The 13,380-nt window shown below is 39.3% G+C and overlaps 1 protein-coding gene and 1 pseudogene across 3 annotated transcripts in view; both read right to left on the reverse strand.

The window, feature by feature from the left end:
- The window catches only part of LOC308241863 (uncharacterized protein), a 305,025-nt gene that overhangs the window by 26,139 nt on the left and 265,506 nt on the right, over positions 1-13,380 (reverse strand). The gene's annotated exons all lie outside the window — the stretch shown is intronic.
- On the reverse strand, positions 8,448-12,612 carry LOC308241121 (actin-related protein 2/3 complex subunit 2-like; annotated as a pseudogene). The gene is made up of 3 exons: positions 12,421-12,612; positions 9,457-9,557; positions 8,448-9,220 (listed from the first exon to the last, which is right to left on the reverse strand). The product of its transcript is annotated as an actin-related protein 2/3 complex subunit 2-like (transcript).

Consider the following 13,380-nt stretch of genomic DNA (forward strand, 5'->3'; position numbering starts at 1 on the left):
GCATTTATAATATTTAGGCATATGTTTCTAAGGTCTTCCAATTACATGGATTTTAACTATTCTTAACAATAGTAAGCGCAGCTCACGGCTGCTTGGGATCTACCACCACCTCAGCAAAGATGAGATAAGCCAATGTGACTGCAACCTGGACTCAAACAAAAAGTTGATTGCTCTTGAATTTCCCTCTTGTAAATACTGAGGTAGAAAGAGAATTTGTGCCAGCAGACTGGAGATGAGGAAAAGGAAAGGAAAGAAAAACACAAAGAGAATGTCAGTATCACACACCACCAGTGCATTTAGTGCTGATCCTGGAAAACACTCTGGGCAAACTGTTCAAAGAATGGTTGTAAAAACCCAGAAAGGAAAGCGACAATCCTGGCACACAGTGTGGGTTCCACAGAGACAAGACAAACCTAATTTCTTTCTCTGACAAGGCTAGTAGGCTGGCAGATCAGGGATATTCGCTGGACAAAATATACTTGAACTTGAGTAAGAAACCTAACAAAGGTTCTCATGCCAATGCAAAAAAATGTAAAAATATGGGTTGAATGCTAGGGCACTTGGTTACACTAAACATTTGAATCAATTGGCATCAACATCAAATAATTGCCATTCTGTGGAAGTTCCCTAGAGATATTTTGTGTTTGGTCCTGTTGCTTCACCATTTTTTAACCAAGCCTATGGAGGAATATTTATCATATTTTAAGACTGCATTATTTTTTTATCCCAACACCCATAGACACTATTACTCCTACCTTCATAACTATTCAATGAGGGAGTTTAAACATTTTATTTTCCATTTCACAAATGAGGAAACTGAGATAGTGTAGTTAATTTACTCATTTCAAATAACAAAGCTAGAAAATAGTAGAGCTGGGATATAGCCTCAAGTTTTTTGACTTCACATTTTGACCAAAGCCTGGGACAAGAAACAACTACAGATGCAGGATCCAAACAGACCTTGACAAACAGAAGTGAGGGGAAATATTTGAGAAATGACATGAATAGAGTCCCAGATGGGTACCATTTTGTCATATAGATATTCTGAAACATTCAACACAGTGACATTTGTGAAATGGTAAATTTGCTAATCCAAGTTCCATTTTATATCTAGAGTAAAAAGAATTATAGTTACCCCTTCACTCCGCTGGTCACAATCCACCTGGGCAACAGCATTCAACATTTTGGGTAAATTGTAAGAGGGGTAGAAGATAACTAGAAAGCATTTATCGCAATGATGAAGGAGAAAGAAATCATATTATATCAAGAATACTAGAAGAAATGATAGGTGTTAAATTAGAGAAAAGGCAACAATGACTAGGAAAGAAAAGAGACCAACAGCTATCTTCAAATATATGTCACATATTAGACTATGTATGTCATGAGAGGGAAGAAATAGACCAATAATTTATTAGATTTTGTTAAGGAAGTCACGTATATCACTGTGGGTGATATGTGAAGGAATTTATTAAAGGAATTAATTCTTATACCAATTGTAGGAGCTGTGTCTGTTGTTTGGTCAGAAATTGCTATAGTTCAAGTAGGTGGGCCATTGAGAAGAGTAGCTGGATATAACGTGGAGATGAAAAAGGAAAACATGTCTCTAACCAACTACATCATGGGTAACGAGGTGGAAAAGGTACCTTTACTGCAAATCTGCACACTTTGTCCAGGACCTGGAGAAGCCAACAGAGATGTACAGGAGATGGAGGAGGGGAGAGCCAAGTGCAGCCCCACACCTGCCCTGGGGCCCAGAGATAAATGATAATGCATGTGAGCTGCAAAGCGCCTGGCTCCCTACACCGATCTTCAAAGCATGAAAACTGGCTGGCACTTCCCTTCTGCCTCCAACACCTTGCACACATTTCTCTTGTGCCCAAAATTAACCAAGGACTACACAAGGGAATTGTGTGAGAAAGGGATTCTGCAAATTATAGTTTTAGTTTAACTAAGTGGGTACAGTACAAAGTTGCCATAAATGGAAACTTGACAGATTTCTGACCAATATAAGCATGTGAGGTATCCAAAAACTAAATGGATTTAGGAAAGTAGTAGAATCTCTGTCATTAATTGTACTCAAATAGGATGACATTTGGAAGAGATGTTATCAGTATAAAAAGTGATTCACCCATCAGATGTGTTAGAAGATCCTTTTCCACCTGGCAGGGGTAGATGGAACCATTATCCTTGTACATGCCACACGATGTTTAAATGAACTATATGCTCATGTTTTGGACATGCAGCCATTATATAAGAAAACAAATCACAGAACCTGAAATCCAGAATTATAAGATTTAGAGTTCATCAGTAGTGATTTATAAAATTCAAAAATATTCACAATAGACATAAAGGAAGATAATTTCTTTTTCAATTTAATGTTATGTAGTTCTGACTCCCCAACTACATGGGTAGCACCTGTGAAACGTATATTGTTGCTTAGGTTATAATATGAAAAACCTAATAACATCTCTGATACAAAAAGGTACAAATGGTGGCATCTTCCCAGGCTTTCAACTCATTGGGGCTAAGGCTAAAGGCCCCTTCTTCCTCTTTTACTCCCTCCAAAGAAACTCTAACAGGAAACATCTTTTCTTTCTCCTACCAGTACCCCCTGAACTAGACATAAGAGTACAACAACAGGAGGAATAATCATGGAGGCAGCTTGCATCTAGAACTTGTAAATCCTGACAAGGGGCCTGCTCTTAGTTCTCACCCTGATCAAATGCCAATCAAGCAGGACTTCCAAGATTCAAGGCAGGAGGTACCAGATCCAAGTCAACCAAATGGAGGGTTATGGCAGCCTACCAAAACAACAACAAAAAATACCCATGAAATATTCTCCACATCATGAAGGAAAAATCCATATTTGAGCATATGTTCAATTGCCTAAGCCAATAATTTCTAAACTTGAGAAGCTGTACATGCCCTTTGGCATCTAAATATCATATTCTTGGATCAACTTTTATAACACAGTTTCTCCTTATCCAACTAATTCACAGCTACTAAAGTTTTTTGCCCCACAATATCTTAACTTCAGAACTTTTACAAACCATTTTACATGTTAGATGCCATCTTGCTTTTTCATTTTAAAATGTAACCCCTTCTTCTATTTCTTACCCTTTCCAGTATGTTTCTTTGTCCCAGTTTCCTTTGGTCAACAAACAAAGGCAAAACTCACAAGGTAAATACATATAGTGGGGAGGACGAGAATCTTACTTAAATTAATACTACCAAAATCTAGTTTGTGGTATTTTTCCACAAAATGTAGTCTAACAGCTTACACTGAAGCATTCAAATACCTCCTGCTGGTGGCATTGTACCAGCTAATGCCATATGTATAGAAGTCACCAGCTAATGCATTCAATGCTAGCTAGAATCTGCACATTAATGAAATTCCCTACTAATGCTACAGACATGCCCACAGCTTTATTTCTTTTAACATGATATAAATGCATTTCAGGCTCTGAGTTTATGACCTGTGCTGATTTTTTTTTTTTTTGATGGCTGAGTTATGCCCACCACGACAACATAACATCCAGGCAGCAACCCCAAGGGCAATGTGAGGAGGATTTTCTGATTATGTCATCAAACAGGAAACCTCATGGAGACTCTGGGATTAATGTATTTTCCACTGGAGCTGAAAGCAGGCAGGATGTAGTCATTGGAAGGGAGAGAGGGAGAGGAAAATGTTGGTAGGGGTGGAGGTAGTGTCTTTAATATGACATTCAAAGAAATCACTCATATTTATTTACATCTTAAGCCTTCAAGCAAATAAAGATTTTAAAACTTCAGTAGAATGTGGTAATAAGCAAATTATATAAGCACTGGATATGAATGCACCCCACAAAGAGTTTCTCTAAACCATGGCACCATTCTTGCTCCAGATGGCATGGAAAATAATTCATAAATGACAAAAGTTCAATGGGTGGACGGCAGCTGTTCGGTCACAGCTCTTTGGCCACCCACTTCAGTAGAACTGAAAGCTTTCAATCAACTCTTTTCTCTCAAAGGGGCTTCAAACAGCATCAGAACATGTGTACAATGTGTCCTCAGAAAGTAGTTGGCCAAATATGGAAGATTATAAAATCAAGTTAAGTAGAAATGAAAAATACAAATACATACTGTTTTCTCCAAAATCCATAATACCAAGCAGGGACTAATTACAAAGGATTTCGAGTTTTGCATGATCTCCTTTTTTTCCCTTCAGATGTACTCACAGCTTCCTCTCACGAAGAATGAGAAGCATCTAGAATTTTGACAGTATTATTTTAATAATAAATAGTCAATATTGTACTTGCCTCTCTCTTCATTTACTCCTAAACGCCTTACAATAAGAAAGCATTCCAGCTTAACATGGGCCAACTACTACTTTGAAATCTGGTGTCACTGCTTTTATATTCTGGTTCTGAGCCTTCAAATGAGGTAAATACATTAGGACCACCATACAGCAAAATAAACATTTTCTATCCTTTTATTCCAGAAAGATTGCTCAATTGCCATTCAAGTCTAAGTACTATTTTATTTTATTTTTATTTCAGAGAGTAAGGGAGAGGGAGAGAGATAGAAACATCAATGATTAGAGAGAATCATCGATCGACTGCCTCCTGCACACCCTCTACTGGGCATCAAGGCATGCGCCCTGACCTGGAATGGAACTGTGACCTCCTAGTTCATAGGTCAATGCTCAACCACTGAGCACACCGGCCAGGCCAAGTCTACGTAAATCATTCACACACACACACACACACACACACACACACACGCACACTCACAGGTCCATGCACAAAGGTGAATAGAAATAATTATATTAGCTAAATTATTTGAGTTACTTAAAACCAAACCTGATTATAAAACAAATACAACCTAAACAATTTGCCACTTTTGAAAGAAACAATTTCAAGCATGGCACGCATAAGAGATGAGGTTATGATTTAAGCAGAGAAAACATTTAGGATAGCCAATATTGTGAAGCCATATGCTGGATCAATTCTTTCCCTCGCACTCTTCATTGACTATGGAAGCTTTCTAAGGGTTAACCTGACCAGTTTGAATTGGATAGAATGTGGAAGGATGATAAACAGCTGACACCCTTGTAAGCTGCCAAACACAGTAAGCTAAGATTACATCACTGAAGGCACCAACACACCCACTCACTCCTGCTTTAAGTCCTCTCCATATACAGATTTCTGAAAGGAGGCGGGTTGCTAGGGCACTAGAGGTGAGTAACATTTCCTTCTCCCTTATACTATGCATGGGACTGGTGGGGGGAAAAAAGGACAGAACAAAATCAGAACAATACCTTAATAAAGCAAAAAGTATCATATTAAGCTAACCTATAGCAAATAATTTTAAGTGAAGATGTTTATGATCACAAAATGTTATAAAGAACAACCAGCACTGAAACAAGTTGTTCTCCAAGTTCATGTTTCTTTTCATATAAGCTCTTGGAGGTCTGCTTGTCCAGCCATTTTTTTATATTACCATTGAGATAATTGGGCAATTTGTCTATTACTTTTATACATTATTTTATTTGTTAATCAATAAATGAGAAACAGAAGAATTAGAGAAAATTGGTCAAATATTGTATGCTTGCAGACAGCAAGATCAAGAGAAATAGTAAAACCAATAATCTTCTGTATCTTTTTTTAAACACATGTTTTCTACACTTCCTAGCTGTTACCAGGGATTAAAAATCAGAAATTAGAGTTTTATTCTCAAATAGTAAAGGTATTTGGACACCTACCCAGACCTGGGCAGTAGATATGAAGATCTGGCAAGTGTTCAAATTATTCTGAAGATACTATAAGGATTAAATTTCATAGCAAAGAAATTTTATTCACTGTGCAAAATATGTCTAGTTAAAAAAATTATTCAAAACTCAGGACTGAATACATTCAATCAAGCTGTCAAAGAACAAAGACCTGTTGTCTCTTTTCTTTGCCTCAAGGAACTTGGACAGACAGCCACCAGACAGTCTGCTGAACTCCATGCGGCCTTCAGGAGTGAATTTTGTAGGACCATCTCTTGATTACAAAATGAACATAAACAAGTAGTTCGGTAACTTAAGTCTCTCTGTGTTAGGATTTTACACCAAATTAGTTTGAGTCTGTGGCTGCTCCTTACCAGGTCCACTCACCAAAGATACAATCTATCAAAACCAGCAGCACAATGATTTAATAAAATTATAGTTATTTAGAATACCAATTATGAAACAAGGTAAAATTACAGTGGCCAATGTTATTACATGTATTAAAGCAAACAACATAATACATAGTTCTATGTGGAATTAGAACTCTCAGAGTTTACAAAGCACACTACCCATACCAGAACCTCTACTGGCTTTGAGATCTGGCTACCTTTTATGGCAATAACCTAATTCATGCTGTCTTAATCCAAATAAACAGATTAGTAAAAGCGGATCATCACTACCCACTTCAAGACTTACCATTAAGCTACAGTAATCAAGACAGTGTGGTACTGGCAAAAGAAAAGAAAAATCAATGCAACAGAATAGAGAATCCAGAAATAAACCCTCATAAATATAGTTAACTGATCTTTGACAAAGGAGAAAAGGCAATATAATACTAGTAAAACAAAGACAGTCTTTTCAACAGTTGGTGCTGGAACAACTGGTCATCCACATTCAAAAAAGAAAAAAATGTAGACACATCTTACACCTTTCACAAAAATTAACTCAAAATGGATGACAGACCTAAATGTAAAATGCAAAACTATAATAAGATAGGAGAAAATCTAGGTGACCTTGGGTGTAGGGATAAATATTTAGGCACAACACCAAAGGCACAATCCATGAAAGAAATAATTAATAAGCTTGACTTCAAAAACATTTGCTCTATGAAAGACAATGTCAAGAGAATGAGAAGACAAGCCACAGACTGGGAGAAAAAAATTGCAAAAGACATAACCAATAAAGAATTGTTATCCGAAAGAATTGTTATACAAAAAAAAGTAAAATAAAAAAAAAAATAAACAAACCCCACCTCTTAAACTCAACAATAAGAAAACAAAATGATTAAAAAATTAAGACACCTCACCAAAGAAGATAAACAGATAGTAAATAAGTATATGAAAAGATGCTCCACATCATATGTCATGAAGAAAATATAAATGAAAGCAATGAATTAACACTACACATCTATTAAAATGGCCAAAATCCAGAACCACCAATTGCACAGAAACTTTCAACCATTGCTAGTAGGAGTGCAAAATGGTCCAGCCACTTTGGAAGACATTTTGGCAGTTTCTTATACACTTAAACTTTCTTTTACTGTACAGAAGTGGTGCTCATTAACATTTACCCAAAGGGGTTTTAAAATTTATGTCCACACAAAAAAACTGCACACAGATGTTTACAGCAGCTTTACTCAATTGTTAAAACCTGGAAGCAACCAAGATGTCCTTCTATAGGAAAATGGATAATGCAATTGTGGTATGTCCAGACAATGGATTACTATTCAGGGCTAGAAAGAAATGAGCTGTCAAGCCATGAAAAGACATGGAGGAAACTTAAATGCATATCACTAAATGAAATAAGCTAATTTGCCAAGGTTACATACTATATGATTTCAGCACTGTAACATTCTGGAAAAGACAAGACAAAACTATGGAAACAGTAAAAAGATTTTGGGTTGCCAGTGATTGGCGGTGTGGAGAGGGAAGAAAAGGTGGAATGCAGAGGATTTTTAGGGCAGTGAAAATACTCTTTACCCCATAATGATAGGTACCTATGATCATACATTTGTCCAAACTCATAAAACATCCAACACTTAGAATTACTAATAATGTAAACTATGGCCTTTGGGGGATAATGATGTGTCAGTGTGGGTTCATTGATTGTAACAAAGGCACACTCTTATGGGTGATGTTAAGTGTTGAGAATGGGTGAGGCTGGGCATGTGTGGGGCAGAGGGTGCAGAGGAAATCTCTATACCTGCCCCTAAGTTTTCTTTTTTGTTTGTTTGGGTATTTTTTGTTTGTTTGTTTTTTTAAGACAGAAAGATTTTCTTTATTAATGATCGCAACTGTATTTCTTTAGATACAGGAGTTTTGAACTCAAATACTCAGGAGAAAACAAGTTAAGATTGCATTATCCTGCAAGTCATTACCAGTAACATATTGCAAAGCAAGAGAGCTTGGAAGGAGGGTGGAAGGCAAGGGCCATGAGGGCGGGAAGATAAAGAAAAGGAATTAAGTTGATCAAGTGGATTTTTTTCCTTTTTTTTTTTTAAATTTAATTCTTGGGAACTATCAAGTCCTTGCAAGCAGAGCTTGTTTCTGCAGATTATTTTTCAAACGTGTACAAAATGGAACCAAAATGGGGAATCCTTTGAAAACCTGAAGAGGTGCAACATTAAAAGCTACAATTACCCTGTAGCAAGTGTTCCAGCCTTCAGTTGCCAGCCACTTCCTCTTCCTGTTCCCAAGAGTTAGTGGGATGAAAACATCTTCCCTGGGATTGTTTTCATTTCTTTCTTCTCAGCATCTGGGTGTGTGCAGTTCAGCACCTTGAGGAAGTCGGATGTTTTTGCCCGCATACGTGTGTGAATATAGGCCTGAGAGCACTTAATGTGGTAGTGCAGGTGGTCCCGGAACGTGTGCATCAGTTGATGGTGTTGTCTGGAGCGCTGGCGTTGGTGTGGCGAGGGAACAGCACGAAGGTAATGTAGCCAATGTTGTCACCCACAGCAGCATCGGTGTCTTTCAGCTCCAGAGGCTAAAGAGGACCTGTGGGGCCATAAGGCTGGCTCTGTGTCCTTCTTTGAATTCCTGCATGAACACCTTTCCAATGACCACATCGCCGTCATCCTTAAAAACTGTGCTGAAGACTACCATGACTCTGTCCTTTTTAGACTCCACATACATGGTCTCATCATCCCTATAATGGATAACTGCCCTGTTCTCTCCTCCTTGCCCTCTTCTTGGAACTGGAACTATTTCTCAAAGACAGAGACAAAGCAATTTCATTTCAACATGCCAGCCTGATGCACCTGGAATCCTTGGATGAAAGCAGATTTTCAAGGTCGTACAGCAAAGAGACATTGTATCCTGATTCTGGATTTACCAAGAAGCTCCCATACACTCTCTTTAGTAACTCATCAGCACCATGTGCCTGAAGTTCCTTGTAGAATTTCAAAGAAATACTGACCATCGCTTTTGTCTCCATTAGGATTTGAAATATGATAGAGGACCCCATCAAAATCTGCAAATGTTCGATGCTGCTCTCTCTGGATCTGTTTTTGTTCATCAGTTTATAACCAATGGACACAGACAACAGGGTGGTGAGGGCATGAGTTGGGGGGGTGGGTTTAGGGGGGTAATGGGGGGATAAGGACACATGTAATACCTTAATCAATAAAGAAATAAAAAAATTTTTTTTTCATGTGGCTTGCTGAGAAATATAATAAAAAATATGAGGTAGTAACCTAAAAAAAAAATCTGCAAATGTTACTTGTACTGCTTCTGGTTTGTTTCCAACGGCCGCATTCTCAAACTTGAGCACGAGCAAGCGTCTCCTTGATGAAGCAGTTGCTCACCTCCTGCAGGATCAAGGTGGTGGCTGGCCCCAGATGCCTGAACCCGCTTGCGGAGCCACCTCACCCACAAGCCCTGCACCTAAGTTTTGCTATGAACCCAACTCTGCTCTAAAAATTAGTATTACTTTTTAATTATCATAAACAAATAAAAATATTTAAAAAAAATTAAAAGGACTCTAGGTCATCACTGTCCAATAGGACTTTTGGGATGACAGAAATGCTATGCACCTACACTTTCCAACCTAGTAGTCTCTAGGAATATCTAGCTATTAAGTATTTGAAATGCAGTTATTTTGACTGAGGAACTGAATTTTTAATTTTATTTAATGTTATATTTTATGTTAAATTGACATAGCCTCATGTGGATAGTGATTTCCCTAGTGGACAGCACAGCTCTAGAAGGCTCACTCAGTAGAAAACAAGTCATTGCTTGAGTCTTGGTTCAAAATATGTAATAGAAAAATAAATTTGCAACTGGAATTACAATTTAGTTTTAACAGACCAAATATGTAATGGGCTTTCTGAAGCAGCTATTTTAGGAACCAAGGTAAAAATTATAGGGGCATCAACCTTTTAAAAAGTCTGTATTCTAAAATGTTGTGTCTATATTTTAAAATAAAATAATGATTTTTTAAAAAAATAAATTACAGTATTTTTTCACACAATACTAAAATCTTCTAAGGAAAAAAAGGCAATGAAATATTGTAAAAATGATTATCAGGTTGCTCCATGATTATTTTAGGAAGGAAAAGTACAATTGAAAAAATATTCATTTCACACTATTGTTATTACTTGCCCCTGATTTTAAGAATAAGATGATAGAAAAGACCTTTGTCTAGCACTTTGCAATTTGCATTCTTGTGCCTTGATAGACATAACAGTGAGTTGATTTTGTCAGGTGTAAACAGTGTGTTCACACTTCCAGGAGAAGTGTGCCTTCATTATTATTCAACATTTAATTAAGTCATAACACTGGAAGAGATCTGGTAGTGAGTTTTAGCACATGCAGAGCTTGAACCTATAAACCATACTCCAGCAGATTCTCTGGTCTTGATAGGAATGAGCCCAGTGGAAACAACCCAGGATCAGTGGTCAAATACCGTTAGACACAACTGGACAGTGGATCTACCAGTCTTTGTGTGACCACTGGGAAGTCACATCTCCTAAATCTCAGTTTTCTCATCTCAAAAATGGGGATAATAATACTGATTTAACACTAAGTCATCCCGGAAGGAAGACCCAGCACATAGAAAACAAACAACAAATGTCTATTTATTAGTCATATTATGATAATAAGATTGTCTTTGACTACTTCAAATTATAAAATCTGTGGGACAGTTACCAGCTCGGTTCCAACCCACTCCTTAGCCATATCTGGATGGGTAGAATCCAATCATCCAGGTTTGGGGGATTTCTAACTTTTTATTATATAGAACAAGGAGGCCCTTTCATGCATCTTGTTCATTTCTTGACAATCAAGACACTGCTATCTTTAACAGAGTGAAGACAGTAACCCCTTCGTCCCAATGGTCTTTCCAATGCTTGCCAACATACTGTTTCTATTCCCTCAGATGTTGCCAGACACTAGGTTTTCCTTTGGAGGAGAGATCAATGAAAGCAGAAGTGAACACAAAGTCATAGATACTGAAAAACGTTAAGCCAAAGAGACCTTAGAGACCATCTCATCTCAACCTCTGATTTTGTTTTTTGGAAGTTAGACCCTAGGAGCATTAACTGCCTGTGTCAAATATCAGAGAAATTATATTCCAATGCTCTTCCTGTCCTACAACATTGCATCAAACATTGACATCAGCCCTGGCTAGTGTCGCTAAATGGTTAGAGCCAGCTTGTGCACCGAAGTGTGGCAGGTTCGATTCCCCAGTCAAGGGCACATATCTGGGGTTGCAGGTTCATCCCTTACTGCAGGTCAGGGGCAAGTATGGGAGGCAACCAATGGATGTATCTCACATCGATGTTTCTCTCTCTCTCTCTCTCTCTCTCTCTTTCTCTCTCTCTCTCTCTCTCTCTCTCTCAAAATGAATGGAAAAAATATCTTCTGGTGAGGGTTAACCAAAAAATATTTGACAACAATATTTACTTAGCACTCAGAGGTTCAATGAACCTGGTGTGCATAAGGTGATGATATCAATAATTAAACTATAATAAACTAGAGGCCTGGTGCACAGATTCTTGCACCTGGTGGGTCCCTCAGCCTGGCCTGCACCCTCTTGCAATCTGGGACCCCTCGGGGGATGTCAGACTGCCAGTTTTGGCCCGATCCCCGCAGGCCAGGCCAAGGGACCCCCACCAGTGCATGAATCCATGCACCAGGCCTCTAGTATGCATATAAGATCTTTGGTTAATCTCTTCCTGCCCTCCCTCCTCCCCACTTCCAATTCATTAGTCTGTTCCATGTTTCCATGCCTGTGTGCTGAGCATCTTCCCCTTGGTGGTCAGTCCATGTCATAGTTAGTGGTTGAACAGTTGAATAGTCGAACAGTTGGCCAGTGACTTAGGCTTTTATATATATAGACTAGAGGCCCAGTGCACAAAATTCCTGCATGGGTGTGGTCCCCTAGGCCTGGCCAGCGATTGAAGGGTGAGCGTCTGGCGTGGAAGGGCAGGTCCCAGCTGACCTCTGGGCCCTGGGTAGCACCTGGACCCCTGGGCTTCCGCGAGCCCTCCTCCGCCTGAGTCACGGCACCTAAGTTCCCACACAGAGATGCGGTGAGCATGGCTGGATGCCACAGGCCAGGGCAGGCGGGCAGCATGCTCTCTCCCAGCCGGCCTCACAGACTGGCTCCTGCACAAACCCACAGGGAGCCCAACCGGCCCCTGCGGTCCCGGTGGCTGTGGCCCCGCTCACCCAGAAGACACTGATTGGGCACCTGAGCACAGGGGCTTCCCTGTCGTGCGAGCCCTGGCATCCTGGAGGAGGGTAGCAGGAGGAGCAAGAACGAGCTTGGAAGACACCCTGCATTTTCACCACACCTCCGTCCCAGTCACCCCGCCCCAGATAGCCGGTGAGAGGTTGCAGTGAGTTGCTGACACTCACCATGTTCCGCGCCGTCCCCTAGTGGTCAGCGCACATCATAGTGAGTAGTCGAACTTGTCTCCCAGTTGAACTCCAGGTCCAACGACTGCCCGCACAAATTGACAATTTGCATATTAGGCTTTTATTATATAGGATGATAATGTGTACCCAAAAATTAATACCAACCACTGTCCTTACTAAGGTTATAGTTAACCTTTTTAAACCTTTATTTATTTTTTTTCCCCATAGGATGTAAGTGAATGTCCTAGGTCAGTGGTCGGCAAACTGCGGCTCGCGAGCCACATGCTGCTCTTTGGCCCCTTGAGTGTGGCTCTTCTACAAAATACCACGTGGGGGCGCGCACGTACAGTGCGATTGAAACTTCGTGGCCCATGCGCAGAAGCCGGTTTTTGGCTCTCAAAAGAAATTTCAATCGTTGTACTGTTGATATTTGTCTCTGTTGACTAATGAGTTTGCCGACCACTGTCCTAGGTCAATCATTTGGATGAAAACATGGAAGAATGTAAAAAGCACACAAAAAAGGAAGAATGATATATCACCTGCTGGATGTTAAAAGGCAAAACAAAGTTGCTTCAGTTTCCCAACAAATTATTTAGAAACTACACTCAGGTCCCTCTATGCTTATATTCAATATAAACCTAAAACTGTATGGACCTGCTGTAAAGCTGAGTTCCTTCCACTAAGCAAGCTGGTTCCCAAGAAAGTATAGAAGAAAAAAAGTCAAAAATCAATTATTTTCTTACTTGTAAACATCTCTAGTGAAAAAAGTTT

The sequence above is a fragment of the Plecotus auritus genome, assembly GCF_963455305.1.
Source record: "Plecotus auritus genome assembly, chromosome: 2".
Classification (NCBI taxonomy): Eukaryota; Metazoa; Chordata; class Mammalia; order Chiroptera; family Vespertilionidae; genus Plecotus; species Plecotus auritus.